The sequence below is a fragment of the Neopelma chrysocephalum genome, unplaced genomic scaffold, assembly GCF_003984885.1.
Source record: "Neopelma chrysocephalum unplaced genomic scaffold, ASM398488v2 Primary Assembly neopelma1_65b, whole genome shotgun sequence".
Lineage (NCBI taxonomy): Eukaryota > Metazoa > Chordata > Aves > Passeriformes > Pipridae > Neopelma > Neopelma chrysocephalum.
The window spans coordinates 1814168-1828460 of NW_020897723.1; the positions used below are offsets into that span (position 1 = coordinate 1814168).

Sequence of the window (14293 nt, forward strand, 5' to 3'; positions counted from 1 at the left end):
GCAGATATGGCTAATGACAAGAATTACAATTGAGCAAGACTAGTTTTTTATTTCAACAAGGAATTACTTAGGTACTTACAACTTCATGTTACAAGAAAAAAAAATACATTAAAAAAAAAAATCTTCTCCTACAGTCTTCGAATAACCAGGGTGCTTCACACCACTAATTTCAGCTCCTTGATTTTGTTGCATAATTACTTTTCCAGATAACTAATTGCAGACAAGATTTGATGTGATACTCAATTATTTAATGTCACATTTTGACCATCGTGAAAGGTTCCCAGTAATTGATTCTCATGTATCACGGCAGCCGTGGTGCAGGAGTCACAAATCTACCTCAGCAGCTGCAGGCTGGCCCTTGCTCCTCTCAGCCTTCGACCATTTCTAACTTTAGCTGTTGAATTGTGACCCTCTGGGATGCTCTCTGGAGACCCTGCCAGTGAGGACAGCGATTGTCACATGATGGAGTGATGTTTACCCAACTCCATCTCCTGTTACAGAATCGCTTCACTTTTCTGCTGGGGATGATGCTGTTCACACTGGTTACCTCACTGTGCTCAGGTGTAAATCTGATTTCTTGCTCTTTTCTTATTGAGAACCTTGCAGTTTAATTATTAAGAATGCAGTAGGGCTGACACATCGTGGATTTTTCAAAAGGTTTTCATCAATTCCGATACAAAACCAGTCGTGAACTTTCACACAGAAACATATAAACAAAAGGTATAGATGAGAAAACGAGTTGCAGTGACAACTCACCTAGAAGTATTTAATTTCTTTAAAAAAATCCACAACTTCATTTTAACTACTGCCTAAATTGTTTCATCTAGCAGAGTGAGCTGCACTGGAAGAGAAAGATTTCTTTCACCCAGGAATGGAGATTATAAAATGGATACTGCAAGCTTTACTCAAATGACTCCAGTGGGACAACTGACATAAATAAGCCTGTTAAATTGCTCTGTAAAATCCCTAGCAGGTTTTTTGTTTCAGCAGGTATGTATCTGATAAGATGTTAGAAAACCTAAAGGAGAAGACTTCTACAGGGAAGCACAAGCTTAAGGGAAGCTTTTCTGTGATCTGTTTTGGGACAGATTTTTTTTTTTCACATTTTCTTTAATTATTCTGGCACAAGGCAACATGCTGATGAAATTTCCTGATGACACAAACTTGGAAGGTACTGTCAAGACTGAAAAGGATAAGAATATTACATAGAAAGAACTGCTAAACCTTATGGGCTGCATTAATAGAAATGGGATGAAATTCAATAATACAGAACATAAGATCATGATTCTGCTAATAACAGAAACTGCAGATCTAAACTCAGGAGGAAGAAAAGCAGGATCTCATTGCATCTGTTTAAAGAATTTGAGCTGCTAGTGTGATGCAAATTAGAAGTATTTCTTAATTAATTTTATGTCTCAATTAATTTCCTGATTTCTTAGAGGTTCTCCCACTAGCATACAGTTCCCTTCATTCACATTAAAAAAAAAAAAAAAAGTCAAATTCAAATACAATAGCTATAGAGAAATTCCTTTTTGTATTCAGGAGAATGGAACAACTATGCTGCAACAGGAACCTGAGGTGGATTTGTTTATCCCAGCAAAACAATCTGTGAACAGGGAAGAAAACAGTAGGAGGAAGAGTCTGTTTAAGCTAAGGACAATCCTGACACTCTAAAAATCAAGAAAAACCTTGTTATGAATAAATTTAGGCTGAAAAAATTTTTTCGAGGGTTTGTTTTTGGTTTTGGGTTTTTTAAGTATTTTGGTCTTGACTAATGAGGGTCTAGAACAAAACACAGTAACAAAAAAGGGTGGCTTATAACAGGCAATTATATGATGCCAGTAGTAGTCTGAACTCAGCAAGCCCCAGGAGGAGCCTTCCAGTCCTTTGCAAGCAGCATAAACATTCAAGAACAATGAAAATATCCAATGTCTAAAAAGCATTCATAATTTCTACATTGCAGACTGTAACACAGAAAAATAAACTTTGAAAATAAACGGTAGTTACCTGTTTTAAGGTAAGGCCGCTTTGCTTGCCTCACTATAACAACTTCTAAAAGTCTGGCAGTATGGCACTCCAAAGACAAGCTGTGACTCTCTGGGGGGCTCTCTGAGGATGTCCCATGTGTGCACCAGCTATCTAAGTTCTCACAGACCTCTGTGAACCAGAACCACAGAGGTACAAACAGAGCTTTACTCGCGTCCCCGCCCCGTGCCAAGCTCTGAACTCACGCCAGTGCAACTGCAGCAGCTTCACCACTTTATACCAACACATTTGTGTTCCCCCTCCCAGCCACACAAAAAAGGAAATTTGGTTTATTTTACAGTTCACCATTAATGGTCACTCCTGTTTGGCAAGAATATGTTGAACACGTGAAATTTGAGCGTAAAGAGCGCTGAGAACTCAGAGAGTGAACATATGAAATTTGAACACAGAGAGTGCTGAGAACCCAGAGAATGAGCCAGAATAGTGTTAGAATAAATAAATAAGCTGATAGGTCTGTTTTATTTTAGCATGGTAAAGGTTAAGCACAGACCTAAACATTTTTGGTAGGACAAAGCCAGAATGGTCAGGACCGTGCACATCAATCACCTGCCTGAAGCCACGGGGGGTGACAGCACTTACTTCCTGCCCACTCCAGGATTCCTAATCCCTGCAAAAAAATTAAGTGTATGTATGGGTGGAAAAGGGGAGATCATCTATTTTAAACAACTATACAGCTTTCACTTCCATTACATTCTAGAAAATTATAATGCTGGTAGAAAAAAAAAAAAAAGACATGCTAAGCCATTTTCAGTGTGCTAATGCAGGACATGTTGCTTTCAGCTCTTGGTTTCCAACTTTGGGTTTTCCAGCCCAAATCCTGGTTTGTTTCTTTTTAATTAAAAATTTTCATGTATTTTCTGAAACTGAAAATTGATTTCAAAAACGAGAGAGGAGGAAAGAACAAGAAAAATAGATGGACACTAGTTTGCACAAATAAAATGTGCAATCTTATTTGTTTCATTTCTGCAGAATTTTGCTAAAAGGTAGGTATTATTTATGAAAAGCCGGTTTTAAAGGTGAAGAGAGTAGGTTAATCAAGCTAAGGCAGCAGTAGAAGGTCACAAAATACCTAAGTATTTCAGGCCCAGAAGCCTAATACCACAAACTTGTGTTTTAGCACAGAACTCAGGCTACTTACAGGGGTGCCCTAAAAGTAATTTTATTGAAGACTTGCTAAAAAGTCATTTAAAATGGAAAGGAAATGGAGACTGCTGTACAGTAGGGATGCACGGAGACAGAAACAAAGCCAGAAGTATGCCTGAAAATTGGGCTACACATTCAGGCAGAACAAGAAAAATGGAAATTATGCAAGAAAGGCCAAGGTTTTGATCCCACCTGCATAGAACGTGTAAATAGCACATTAGACAATGACCAAAATACTTCCCCAAGCAAAAGGAGATGCATAGGTTTTGCTGTGGTTCAAGGGAAGGAAAAAAAAAAGACTTCAGCAACTTCCCTGGGGCCACAATGCCTGGAAAAGGCAGATCCCTGCAATGCAGTCATCAGCCAATCAATGATGTATGCTCTAATCAGATTCTGACAGAAGTAATCTATTTAGACCATCTTTCTGCCAAATAATTAATTCTTCTTAATGCCTGTATCTAGTTCAAAATACCACAACAGTTCTTGCAAATGCTCAACGACACCAATGAACTTCAAATAATTTCTACTTCCTTCCAACACTGGCGTAACTTTCCCATCTCTCAGATCATAAATAATTCAGGTACCACTTTGGCACCCTCTTCATACTATGTCATATTTGTTTCTCTTAAGTTCTTCTTCAAGCCTCTTATTTCTGGCCACCTTTCCTATTCTCCATTTTCTCTTTAAGGTTTCTCAGTGGTTTTCTGGTAAAGGAAAACCCAAAACTGAAAGGATAGATTAGTTTCCAAGTCTCCTGATAATTTCCCTCATCCACAGCAACTTTAGATTGCTGTCTCTAAAAAAGTATTAGCAGACACCAGCAGCACACATGCTTTGAAAGAGAAGGTGAGCTGCCATTGATCAGCAGTGCCTGAGCTAAGCAGACCCAGGCATTAAATGAAATACTGATAGGCAGAAAAACTTGGTCTGCACATTTTCCCCCACCCTCCCCAGCACAACTGGTGACACTTATAACTGCTACTACTTGTCTTCCAAAGATTATTTCCACCTTTCTGCAAAAGCCATTTAGGACCAAAGGCTCTTCAAGTGCTCCAGAAGAACTATCCAGACTTGACCCCTGTCCTCAGCTGCTCACCCTGTTCCACTCTCCTGAGCAAAGTTTCAAGTACGTGTTGGAGCTTTTCCAGCCAGGTATGAATTCCCCAGCCAGCTCCTATCACACATCACAGCAGAACCAAAATACAGCATGTTTTAGTGACTTTGAAAGCAGAAAATATCACCTATACAAATCAGAGATATCTACTGATCCAAGTGAGGTGGATGGAGTCAGAGGTGCTGGAGTTTACCAAGCATCTCTGTTTATACTCGTGATAGAATATTGATATAAGGATATAGATAAAAGATAGATATCTAAGGATATAGAAGCTGTTTACAACTTAGAGAAACCATCATTTTCAAGTATGTGGAACACTTGTGGGATACAGCACATTAGGAATTAATACATTTTTCTTCAGAACTTAAAGTTTCTATTTAAAAATTACATTAGCATTTAACAATTACATTAGCTCTTAGGAGCACACTGAAAGAATCAGCCAGGTTCATCTTGACCTGCTGCTAGTTTTTAATCAGAAGCCAATAATGCTTCAGTTCCACTGAAGTTCAACTATTACCCTTTCTTCTAAATACAAAATGATGGCAATTTTTGAGATTTCAAAGGTACATAAAGGCAAATAGTTACAATCTTACTGACTATGAGAACTTCAGAGAGAATCACCTCACACAAAAACTTCAGAAACATATTTGGAAAACTATTCATAGCTCCAGAAAAATCAAGGCTTTCACCTTGTAGGCCAATTGGTCTTATAACACTTCAAGTGTAACATTGCAGCAAATGTTGGTGTCTGAGTACACAGCCAATCCTTTTTCTCTTCTTTGAGTAGCTTGAAACTTTCTTTTTTGTTGTCAGTACTGTGCACTGCTCTAGTATCTCACTGGTTAAAGAATGGCATGTTAACTTTGCATTTCTTTTGGAATGCTTAGACAAAGATCACTTCTCGTTTTGCTCCTTGTGTTGCCCCAAAACACATCTTTTTGCTACCTCAGCAACTGTACAGCACTTGTCATCACCTCCCATGGGCTCACTTCAGCCTGTTCCTACCCCAGCTCCTATTGCCAACAACTGAACAATTGATATTCTTCATTTTACCTTAAATATTACACTCCTACCCCTCCTAACCAAACTGAAAATGGCATTGATGATTTCCTCTGAAATTGCCTGATATCAGATCAAACTTCTTATAAACACCTATGAATGTTCTCTTTCAGCCCATTAAACCTCCTCTTGGCCAGAATCCCCCCCAGACACGTTGACTGGGGGATGGACTGACTGTCAGGTAGTAAATTCCTTTAGAAGAGAATGTGGCTGGTACAGGAGATCACCAGCTCCGACAGCAACACAAAAGAACACACACACGTTTCAAAGGTACACACCTACTTAGCTTCACTTTTCCAGGAACTCCTGAAGGCAAGCCTTGCCCGCCTCTACATCCTTGAAAACCTTCAGTTCTTTCAGACTAGATTGCTGGAGATATGTATTTGTCTCCTGACAGCAGAGAGTGATTTACCCTTCAGTGAGTCACAAAACACATTCACTTACACAGGAGATAAATGTGTGCTAGAGAGAGGAAGCAGGTTAAAGCTGGAGTCAAGGGATGCTCTGTGGCTGGACTTCCCTTTGGCTACAACAGAAATGTAGGGGCCTGTCACCATCCCTACATATCATGGCACAAAAGCAGACAACAATCTGTGAACAACTACCCTCTAAAAAACCAAAGAAGTAGCTATAGGTGCCTTTCGACTCAGCTGCATAATCACACCAATTAGCAAGATTCTAAATCACAACCAGATTTTTATGCCAGAATTTGTGTCAAAATTCAAGCAGGATGAATCTGGAAACTTCAGTTATTTAATGTGCTGGGCACTGCACTAGGGAGGAAGATGACATCAGACTGCAAGGTGTCACACAGAAAATAGCCTCCTAAAGCTACAAAAACTGGGGCAACACACATGGTGATGCAAGTCACTTTTATGGCAGCTCCATGGGCCAGTGCAATTCCATTTGCGAAGGGAGTTTCTCTGTGTGCTTCCTATTGCCCTGGATCACTCAGAAAAGTTAGCTGTAAAACCAGAGGAAAAATCTATTGCTTTAAGCACCAAGGGTTGATTTGGACATGCAGACATTACTACTTATTCACAACAAACACTGCAGATGTGTTACCAAGTTCTTCACTTTGTTTCCTATGCCTTTGTGCAATGCCTTGTTTTCCCTCTCTTACAGAGCTCCATCCTGGCTTTTATTCCATAATTCCTATCAGCTGGACAGGGTACCAAATCAGTTGTATTTTCCCTGTTGCCCTCTTTGAGAACAAACTCTCTCCCATCTCCAGGCTACTTCAGATGTCTTTCACTGCTCTGCTCTTGAGATTATCTGCATTTTCTAAAACAGTTGAGATTAGCCTCCGATCTATAAGCAGTTAAGCAGCTTAGAAAATTTTGTATGAAACATAGAACACTTTTGAATCTCATGCTTGTTTGATATCACACAAGTTACACAGACAAAGTACTGAAAACAGATTCCAGTTTCACAAATGATGAGTATCACATACATCTTTATTTAATAAAGTGCCAGGTTATATATATTTTTTTTTTCACAAAATACATATTAGAATCATACTTTCATATATCCTTCTTAATCTCTTTCATTTTTTCTTCTCTTTTGTGTGCAAAAGATGACCAAGGAATATGGTTTTTTTAGGCATGTATTTTGCCAAGAGGTAAGAGCAGGCTGTAATCTTCCCCTTAGGGTACTTTCAATTGCAAATAAAGACCAGCAGCAACAAACATACTCTTCCTTGCAAATCAGGAACAGGCTGACTGTAATCAATACCCAGTCCTAATGAATCCTAGTGATATATCCAAGCAATGCCATCAGAGATCATTGTCTGCTCCACACAGGATTTTTGCCAATACTTGAGCACTCAAGCAGTCTCAGTGTGAGTTCATGGCCATGTTCTTATGGAACCAACACGCAGAGAAGAGGATCTCAGGAATACAACACTGTTTCATAGAAGAGATAAACCACCTGCCCATCAGTGCCGTGTATCAGGCTTTAGTTGTGTGGAGATGACAGAGATGACAGATAATCACATATTTTTATTGCCAAATCTGGTCAAACTGACCTCTCTTTATTGCCGTGGTCAGGCTACTCTAACTCTGGTATCACAGGAAGCTATGACTTCTTCTTGACCCCAATTAGCACATTCATTATTCATCAAAGTACAGTTTTCATTTGCTTCCCTTGGGAACAGCAGAGTATCACTATGAGGATCTTTCAATACAGCTTCACCCCCTTAATACACTCAGGATTTGCTGACAAGTAACAGCTACTTATTCCCCCGAGTGAAGTTCATATTAATAGGACTGCACAGTGAATCATGAGATGGTATTAAACCCTGCCTCCTGCCTGTATAAATACATCATTCAAGCACCCTACCATGCCAAGTGCAAGGGTTTGATTGCAGCAACCAGCACAGGGTAGACACCCTGAGCGAGCAGGGTGCCTTGGAGAAACAGCCCATTCAAACCCCAAAATAATAAAGACCCTACAGGTCTTTAAAGGGATCAGAGGGAATTTCTGTTCACAACTGACAAGTTTCATATTTTCCAGAGATAAAATAGCAAGACTTGAAGGTCTTAGATGTAATGCAAGCCATAATTCAGATCTATTCAAGACACTGGCAATAGTCTAAGCACTGAAGTTTAGCCAAGAGCTACAAGCAAGGAGCATCTAAGGCAGGCAGGATTTGGCTGAAAGCACTAGAAAGCTCAGTTAATATGAAATGTGCCTCCAAATCTGAATGCCACGAAGTTAATAAAGCTTTTGTCAACTTCATTGCTACTTTATGTCTGAAGTCAATTCAGTCTCATGGATATTTCCTAATGCAACTGTTTGGAGATGCACTTAATCCCATGGTCAGCAATTCAACCCCCACACCTAAACTCGGTTTTACAGGCAAAGCTCACACAGCACAGGAGCCTTTTCCTGGCCTGGGCCACATCTCTTCTGCCCATACTCTGAGGGTCTGTGACTGAAGCTGAGTCAATCACAGTGGAATTGCTCTGGTTCTCTCTGTGGGCACCTTTGTGTAAAGAGGCAGTACACAGAAGAACCAAGCTGAAAGAACAAAATTCCCTGGGTCAAGCTTTAAGAAAATGTCCTCATAATATAGTAAATAGATCTCACCTTAAAGAATCACATCGTGTGTTTTCTTTTCTCCCCTCTCCCAAGACATGTTAAAAATATTCTATTTATTCGTTATACTTTCCAGTCCTAAATATTCTTCAGCAACACAGTGGATACTGAATTCATGTGAACACTTGATTTCTAATGTTATCTCTCACAACTTCCTCAGGACAACGTAAACCTACAGGGATCGTGCTACTGGTCAGAATAACAGAAGAGGGTAGAATAAGCACATAAGATCAGGAAACCATAACACTGTTATATCAGTGCCAGATGGTCAGAGCCTTTCCTGTCACCCACTTACCAACTTTTTTGCTTTTGGTTAATTCCATTTGATATTCGAAGGGAATAATGAAAGGATTTTTAATCTCACCTTCATTTAGGTTTTAATCAACTTTTGTCAGTGCCCTTGGAGCACCAGCCAAGAACTGGTGCAAATTTGTGCAGAGAAGGACAAGAGAAGAGGATTATTTCTATTTTTACTGAAATCAGTACTTTAGCGTATATTAAAGGTATTAGTTGGATATTACTAAGATTTTTATTGCTGCAAGAAATAAGACAAAGTGAAAGTTGTCTCCATCTAAGACCTCAGATGTTGTCAATCCTCCTGCAATGCAACATAAGGGGATCAGACACCAGAAACTGAACTCAAACTCTTTGACTGAGAGCATTGTACCTTGTCTCAATTTTTTTTTAGTAGTGATTTGTCCCTAACCAGAAGAAATGAAACATCTGATACTGCTTAGTGCAGAAGTAAAACACTAAAACACATGTTACTGAACACTAGCAATAAATAAAAACAAGAAATGTAATATCCTCCTACCAGTTTTGAGTTACTCAACAAACATGAACTGCACTGGAAGTTCATAAGACAGACATAAGTTTTGCACATCTGGATTATAAATGCTATTATTGGAACATCTCTCTGGTATTGACAGAAAAGCACTACACAGCTGCTTCCACAGAACTGTCAGACTTCAGGATAACTAATGAGGCAACTGGGACTAGTGAATTCTTGTAGAAATTATTTTCAAAGGTTTTATAATTACCTCAATTTTTTTTTTCCTATTGATAGGTCTCCTTCACAGTCTCCTTTCTTGAATGCTTATGTGATCTTGTACTACAGGCTAACAACTTCTGTTGTTATCTGCTGATCTATTTGCCCATTCATGGTAAAAGAGCTAAATTCCCTGATATCTTATCCTCAACTCTCCAGCCCTAATTGGCCCTTTAAGGTCATATGAAGAAAATACTGCAATATTTTGTGCTCCATAGCCCTGATTCTTTGTGGAGCTGTGAGAATAACCAGTGCCCATCACTATCACAGATCAGATGCTGACTCCTCTAACTCAGCATCCTTCATCAATCTGAAACTTGCTTTCCCTTAGAGTTTTCATAAAGCAGTTTCAAAGTTCATTTTCTTCAGGAAACAGGCACACACTACCTGTACAATTTTAGTGCAAATAAACACTTAAAACTATTCTCAAGCAAAGTATACAAGAAAACAATGATAGAAAATGCACATACACTGTACAAAACATTAATTGCATAACAAAGCCAAGGATAACAACTTTAGTCAATAAACTGATCTACCCCAGTAGAAATTCTAATCCTGCCTTTCTCACCCATTAAAATCCATCCCTGAATCTGATGCCAGAAAAAATCCTGGGAATGCTCCATTCCCAGGCATGCATTTGAAGACACCTGCCTGGTTCATTTGGTCGTACACAAACACATATGTTTGTTTATAACCAGTTCCTAAGAGACACAACCTACCCAACAACTTAGTAATAGATATTACAGAAAGAAAAAAAATAAAATCATTGGTCCTTGCCCCTTCCACAGTGGGTTTCTGGAAACACCTTGAAAACAAAGTTCTCTCTGAACAGCATCACCCTGTCAATCCTTTGTTTCTTAGGAAACTGCAGTAGGAAATTCCTGTTTTAGTTTCCATTTGTCATGTTTGTAGAAAGTCAAAACTTCAAGTGTAATTCTCCAAATCAATTGAGGTGCATTTACTGACACTGGAAGGAACAGATCTGAAATCTCTGTTCTGTGCTCTCATCTTTTGCTGCTGATGCACATGAGTAGGGGAGAGGGAGATTACAAAGTTTTTCTAGCAAACCCTTGCACAAAAAAAAGCGAAGAAATCTCATTCTATGCTAAAAAATTACTACTATTTTGCAAAATTACATTTCAACAAGCTCCTAAAACACCAGTCCTACCTGTTAACAATACATACTTTTCCAAGTAACTATGCTTATTATACAGTTTTTTTCCTTTGAATAAAGTTCCTTATGTACAAAGCGTAGTTTAGTTCACAGAATCAGAGAATGATTTGACTTGGAAGGGACCTTAAAGATCATCTTATTCCAACCCCCTGCTGTGGGCAGGGGCACCTTCCACCAAAACAGATTGCTCGGAGCTCCATCCAACCTGGCCTTGGACACTTTCAGGGATGGGGCAGCCACAGCTTCTCTGGGCAGCTTGTGCCAGTGTCTCAAAACCCTCATAGTAAAATATTTCTAAAATCTAATCTAACCCTACTCTCTGTCAGTTTAAAACCATTCCCCCTTGTCCTGTCACTCCACGCCCTCGTAAATAGTTTCTCTCCATCTTTCCTGTTGACCCCTTCAGGTACTGTAAGGCCACAATTAGGTCACCTCAGAGCCTTCTCTTCTCCAGGCTGAGCAATCCCAATTCTCTCAGCCTTTCCTCACAGGAGAGATGCTTCATCCCTCTGATCATCCTGGTGCCTCCTCTGGGCTCGCTCCAACAGCTCCATGTCCTGCCTTTGCCGGGCCCCCAGAGCTGGAGGCAGCGCTGCAGGCAGGGTCTCACCACAGCAGAGTTCACGTTAAAAGGATTTTGAACAACTTAATTCCAAAGGAAAACCTTAGTGCATAAGGCAACCTCATTACATTACCAACATTTCAAAGGCCTCAAAAGTCCAGCGGTAAGAAACAGACCCAGCTGCAGCTCTAGAGCAGGAGGCAGCAGCAGCTTGGGAGCTGTGAAAATATTATGTTCTCAAACATTTTTAATAGGTGACTTTCTGCAATGATAAAAGCCACAGAAAGCCTAATTTTAGGACCCGTTCATCATTTGTGTCTGGAACATTTTCTTCTACACTTTATTTTGAGGCAAAAAACAATCACATGCTGTGTAGTTGAAATCTTTCAGTGATTTACCTTAATGCATCCAGATAGGGTATAGTGGAGATCAGTGTTACATAAAAGGAAGTTAAAACAGTTGACAGGTACATCAAAACAAAGCAAAATTAAACAAGATAATAAACAAGCACTTTTCCATCAAGAAATCCATTTGTACAAGAGTCAAGTTCTACTGAGTCATCTCCCTGCTTGTACAGTACAACTTTCCTTGTCCAGGGAGTACTAAGGTCTGGTCTGCCCTGAGTGAGATCTGGGAGACTAAAACCTTGAGCCTTGTCTTCCCCAGCTGATGCTCTGGTAACAGCATTGACTTTTACTCAAAAATAATCCAAGTTAACTAGTGATGCTCCTGTAGTAATAGTTTGTCAGTAGCTATTTTCAGTTACAAATGAAAATTAATACACATTTCTAATTTTTATATCAGCATTCAAAAATCAGGTGTATTATTTCAATATGAAATGCATGGTAAAACCAATTTAGTAGTGACAAAAATCAACTCAACCCACACAGAAAATAGAAACTCACTATTAAATTAAAACTGCCAAAGACCATCACATATTTTTTTAATGGAATAGCATGTATTCAACCAAAATAAAAGATTAGTGTGCAAACACAAGACAACTAATTACATAATGTACCTCTACAAAATTACATAATATGGGTGCAGCTTATTTCCCTGTTTGTGTTTGAAAAATAGATTGTTTAATAACCCATCAAAGCTATCTGTAAACCAAGGAAACAATAGAGCAGATGTTGACTGTTGTCTTGTGCCTCACAGACATAATTAAATACAATGAAACACTCACGCACCCAAATAATAGAGGACAAACAAACACAGCGATGGTACTCTATAAACAGAAACCTCATTTACTGGGCACCTGCCTTATATTAATCTGTGATATTTAAACCAGTGAGGAAAAGGAATGGAAGGTATTTATCTGCCTCCAGACCACAAAACAAACTACAAACAAAGAATTCCTCTCAGGATTAAGGAGCTGTAACTTCTGCAGTGCTGATCCCCACGTTGTTGACTCCCATAAAGCTCAGAGGGAACCCCATTTTCTATTGTGACAAAGCCAGGACAGGACAGTCCCATTTTCTGGAAGCAAAAGCTGCTTGAATCTATGATTCTGAAGGACCCAAAGAGACTAAAAACACTGTGTCTGCTGTGCAATACAAAGTCTTAAGATTCCCCTGGAAAACCGGATTCCCTTTAACTGCAAAACATTCCCTGCAATTATTTCCTGCTCCCCCTCCCAACTCTCTTGTAAAGCAGTAATGGAAAGTAAAGATTACATTCCATAACTATCAAACCAAATGTGTTTTTTCTAGGACAATGTCCCATAACACTATTTATTACTGTAACTCATATCAAAATTTGAGAGCTTTTTTTAAAACCATCCTTCCTTATCTTCACTTCTATAATCAAATGTAGAAACATATTTTCTTTTGTAATATCAATATTGACCCACTACTTGAAAAGAAAATTTATATCTATTAATACAAAGTTAAGTAACCAATACTGCAGTTGCTGTTAGGAAACAAAGTTTCCAGACAAAAAAGCAACTTCAAAAATTATCACTCACATGTATTGCAAAAGAATATGGAAGCATATTCTTGCTAATAAAAATTACCTTGATTTTAAAATTATGATGCTCCAATAAGTTATTATTTTTTATTTTAGATAAAGAATACAAAATTGCTTTGTTTACTGCAAACATATTTTGCCTTTATATTTCATTTATTTATTTGTAAGAAACAAGAGGGAATATAATGTGATCTGCATCTCTTTATGCTAATAAAACCATGCTAGTCCCTTTCTATAGACAACACCATAAAGCATAAATCCAAATGGAAAACAAATGGAAGTATAATGCCACTGTGAAGCAAACCAATCAACCCTAAAACAGCTGAGATAGATCTCATCCAGCAGTTCATTCATTCTTTATAGAAAAGAAATGAAAATATTCCTAGGTGAATCAGATTAAAAAAAGAAAAAACCAACCACCCTCAGCAGCTCTGAAAGGTTGTAAAGCACTAAATTCCTTTGATTTATGAAGGCAGCATCCACTGCATTGAGCAAAACAACTCAGCATGCTGGGACCCTTTTCCCTGAAATTCCTTTATTAACACAACCTGGCTGTGCCAGTGAACAAAAGCAGTGGTGTGGGGTGTATAAATCATTAATACTATGCCGTGCAATGGCTGAATTTCCTGTGTGAGCTGGAAAGCCTTTCCTGCACAACAGGGATTTTGGGCTTGGAATTGGCTGCTATGAAATGTACTTCATCATTCGCCGTGCTTGACGCTTCCCAATAGCTTTGTACTTTTCCTCTCCTTTTTCTCCCCCAAGCCCAGCAACTGCAATAGAAATTTATTGGATTTTATGTCTGCAAATAAAAGGAAGGAAAAAGCAGGAAAGAAGCAAGCAAGCCCATTTAGAAGCAGAATCCTTTTCCCTTCATTTAAAGACGGGTCATGTTCAAATAAAATCCACAGATAAATTCAGCATTTTAATAATTTTTCGTTTACCAGTCTAAACTGAAAAAGAAATTGAAAAAAAAAATCTACTGAAAGAGGGGTTCCCCTTAAAAAAAAAAATAAATCAACTACCACTAAGAAGGTGACTCCGCTCCAAATGAAGTAATTTTCCATTGGAGCATTTATT

The 14293-nt window shown here is 38.7% G+C and overlaps 1 protein-coding gene across 28 annotated transcripts in view; it reads right to left on the reverse strand.

Moving 5' to 3' along the window:
• Window positions 1–14293, reverse strand: part of RBFOX1 (RNA binding fox-1 homolog 1) — a 1129454-nt gene that overhangs the window by 241585 nt on the left and 873576 nt on the right. The window contains exon 1 of one of the 28 annotated variants that reach the window (XM_027684206.1): window positions 2008–2160. The exons of the other annotated variants lie outside the window; for them this stretch is intronic. The gene's annotated coding sequence lies outside the window, so the exon portion shown is untranslated. Of the gene's footprint in view, window positions 1–2007; window positions 2161–14293 lie in introns of those variants that run through there. 28 annotated transcript variants of the gene reach the window in all.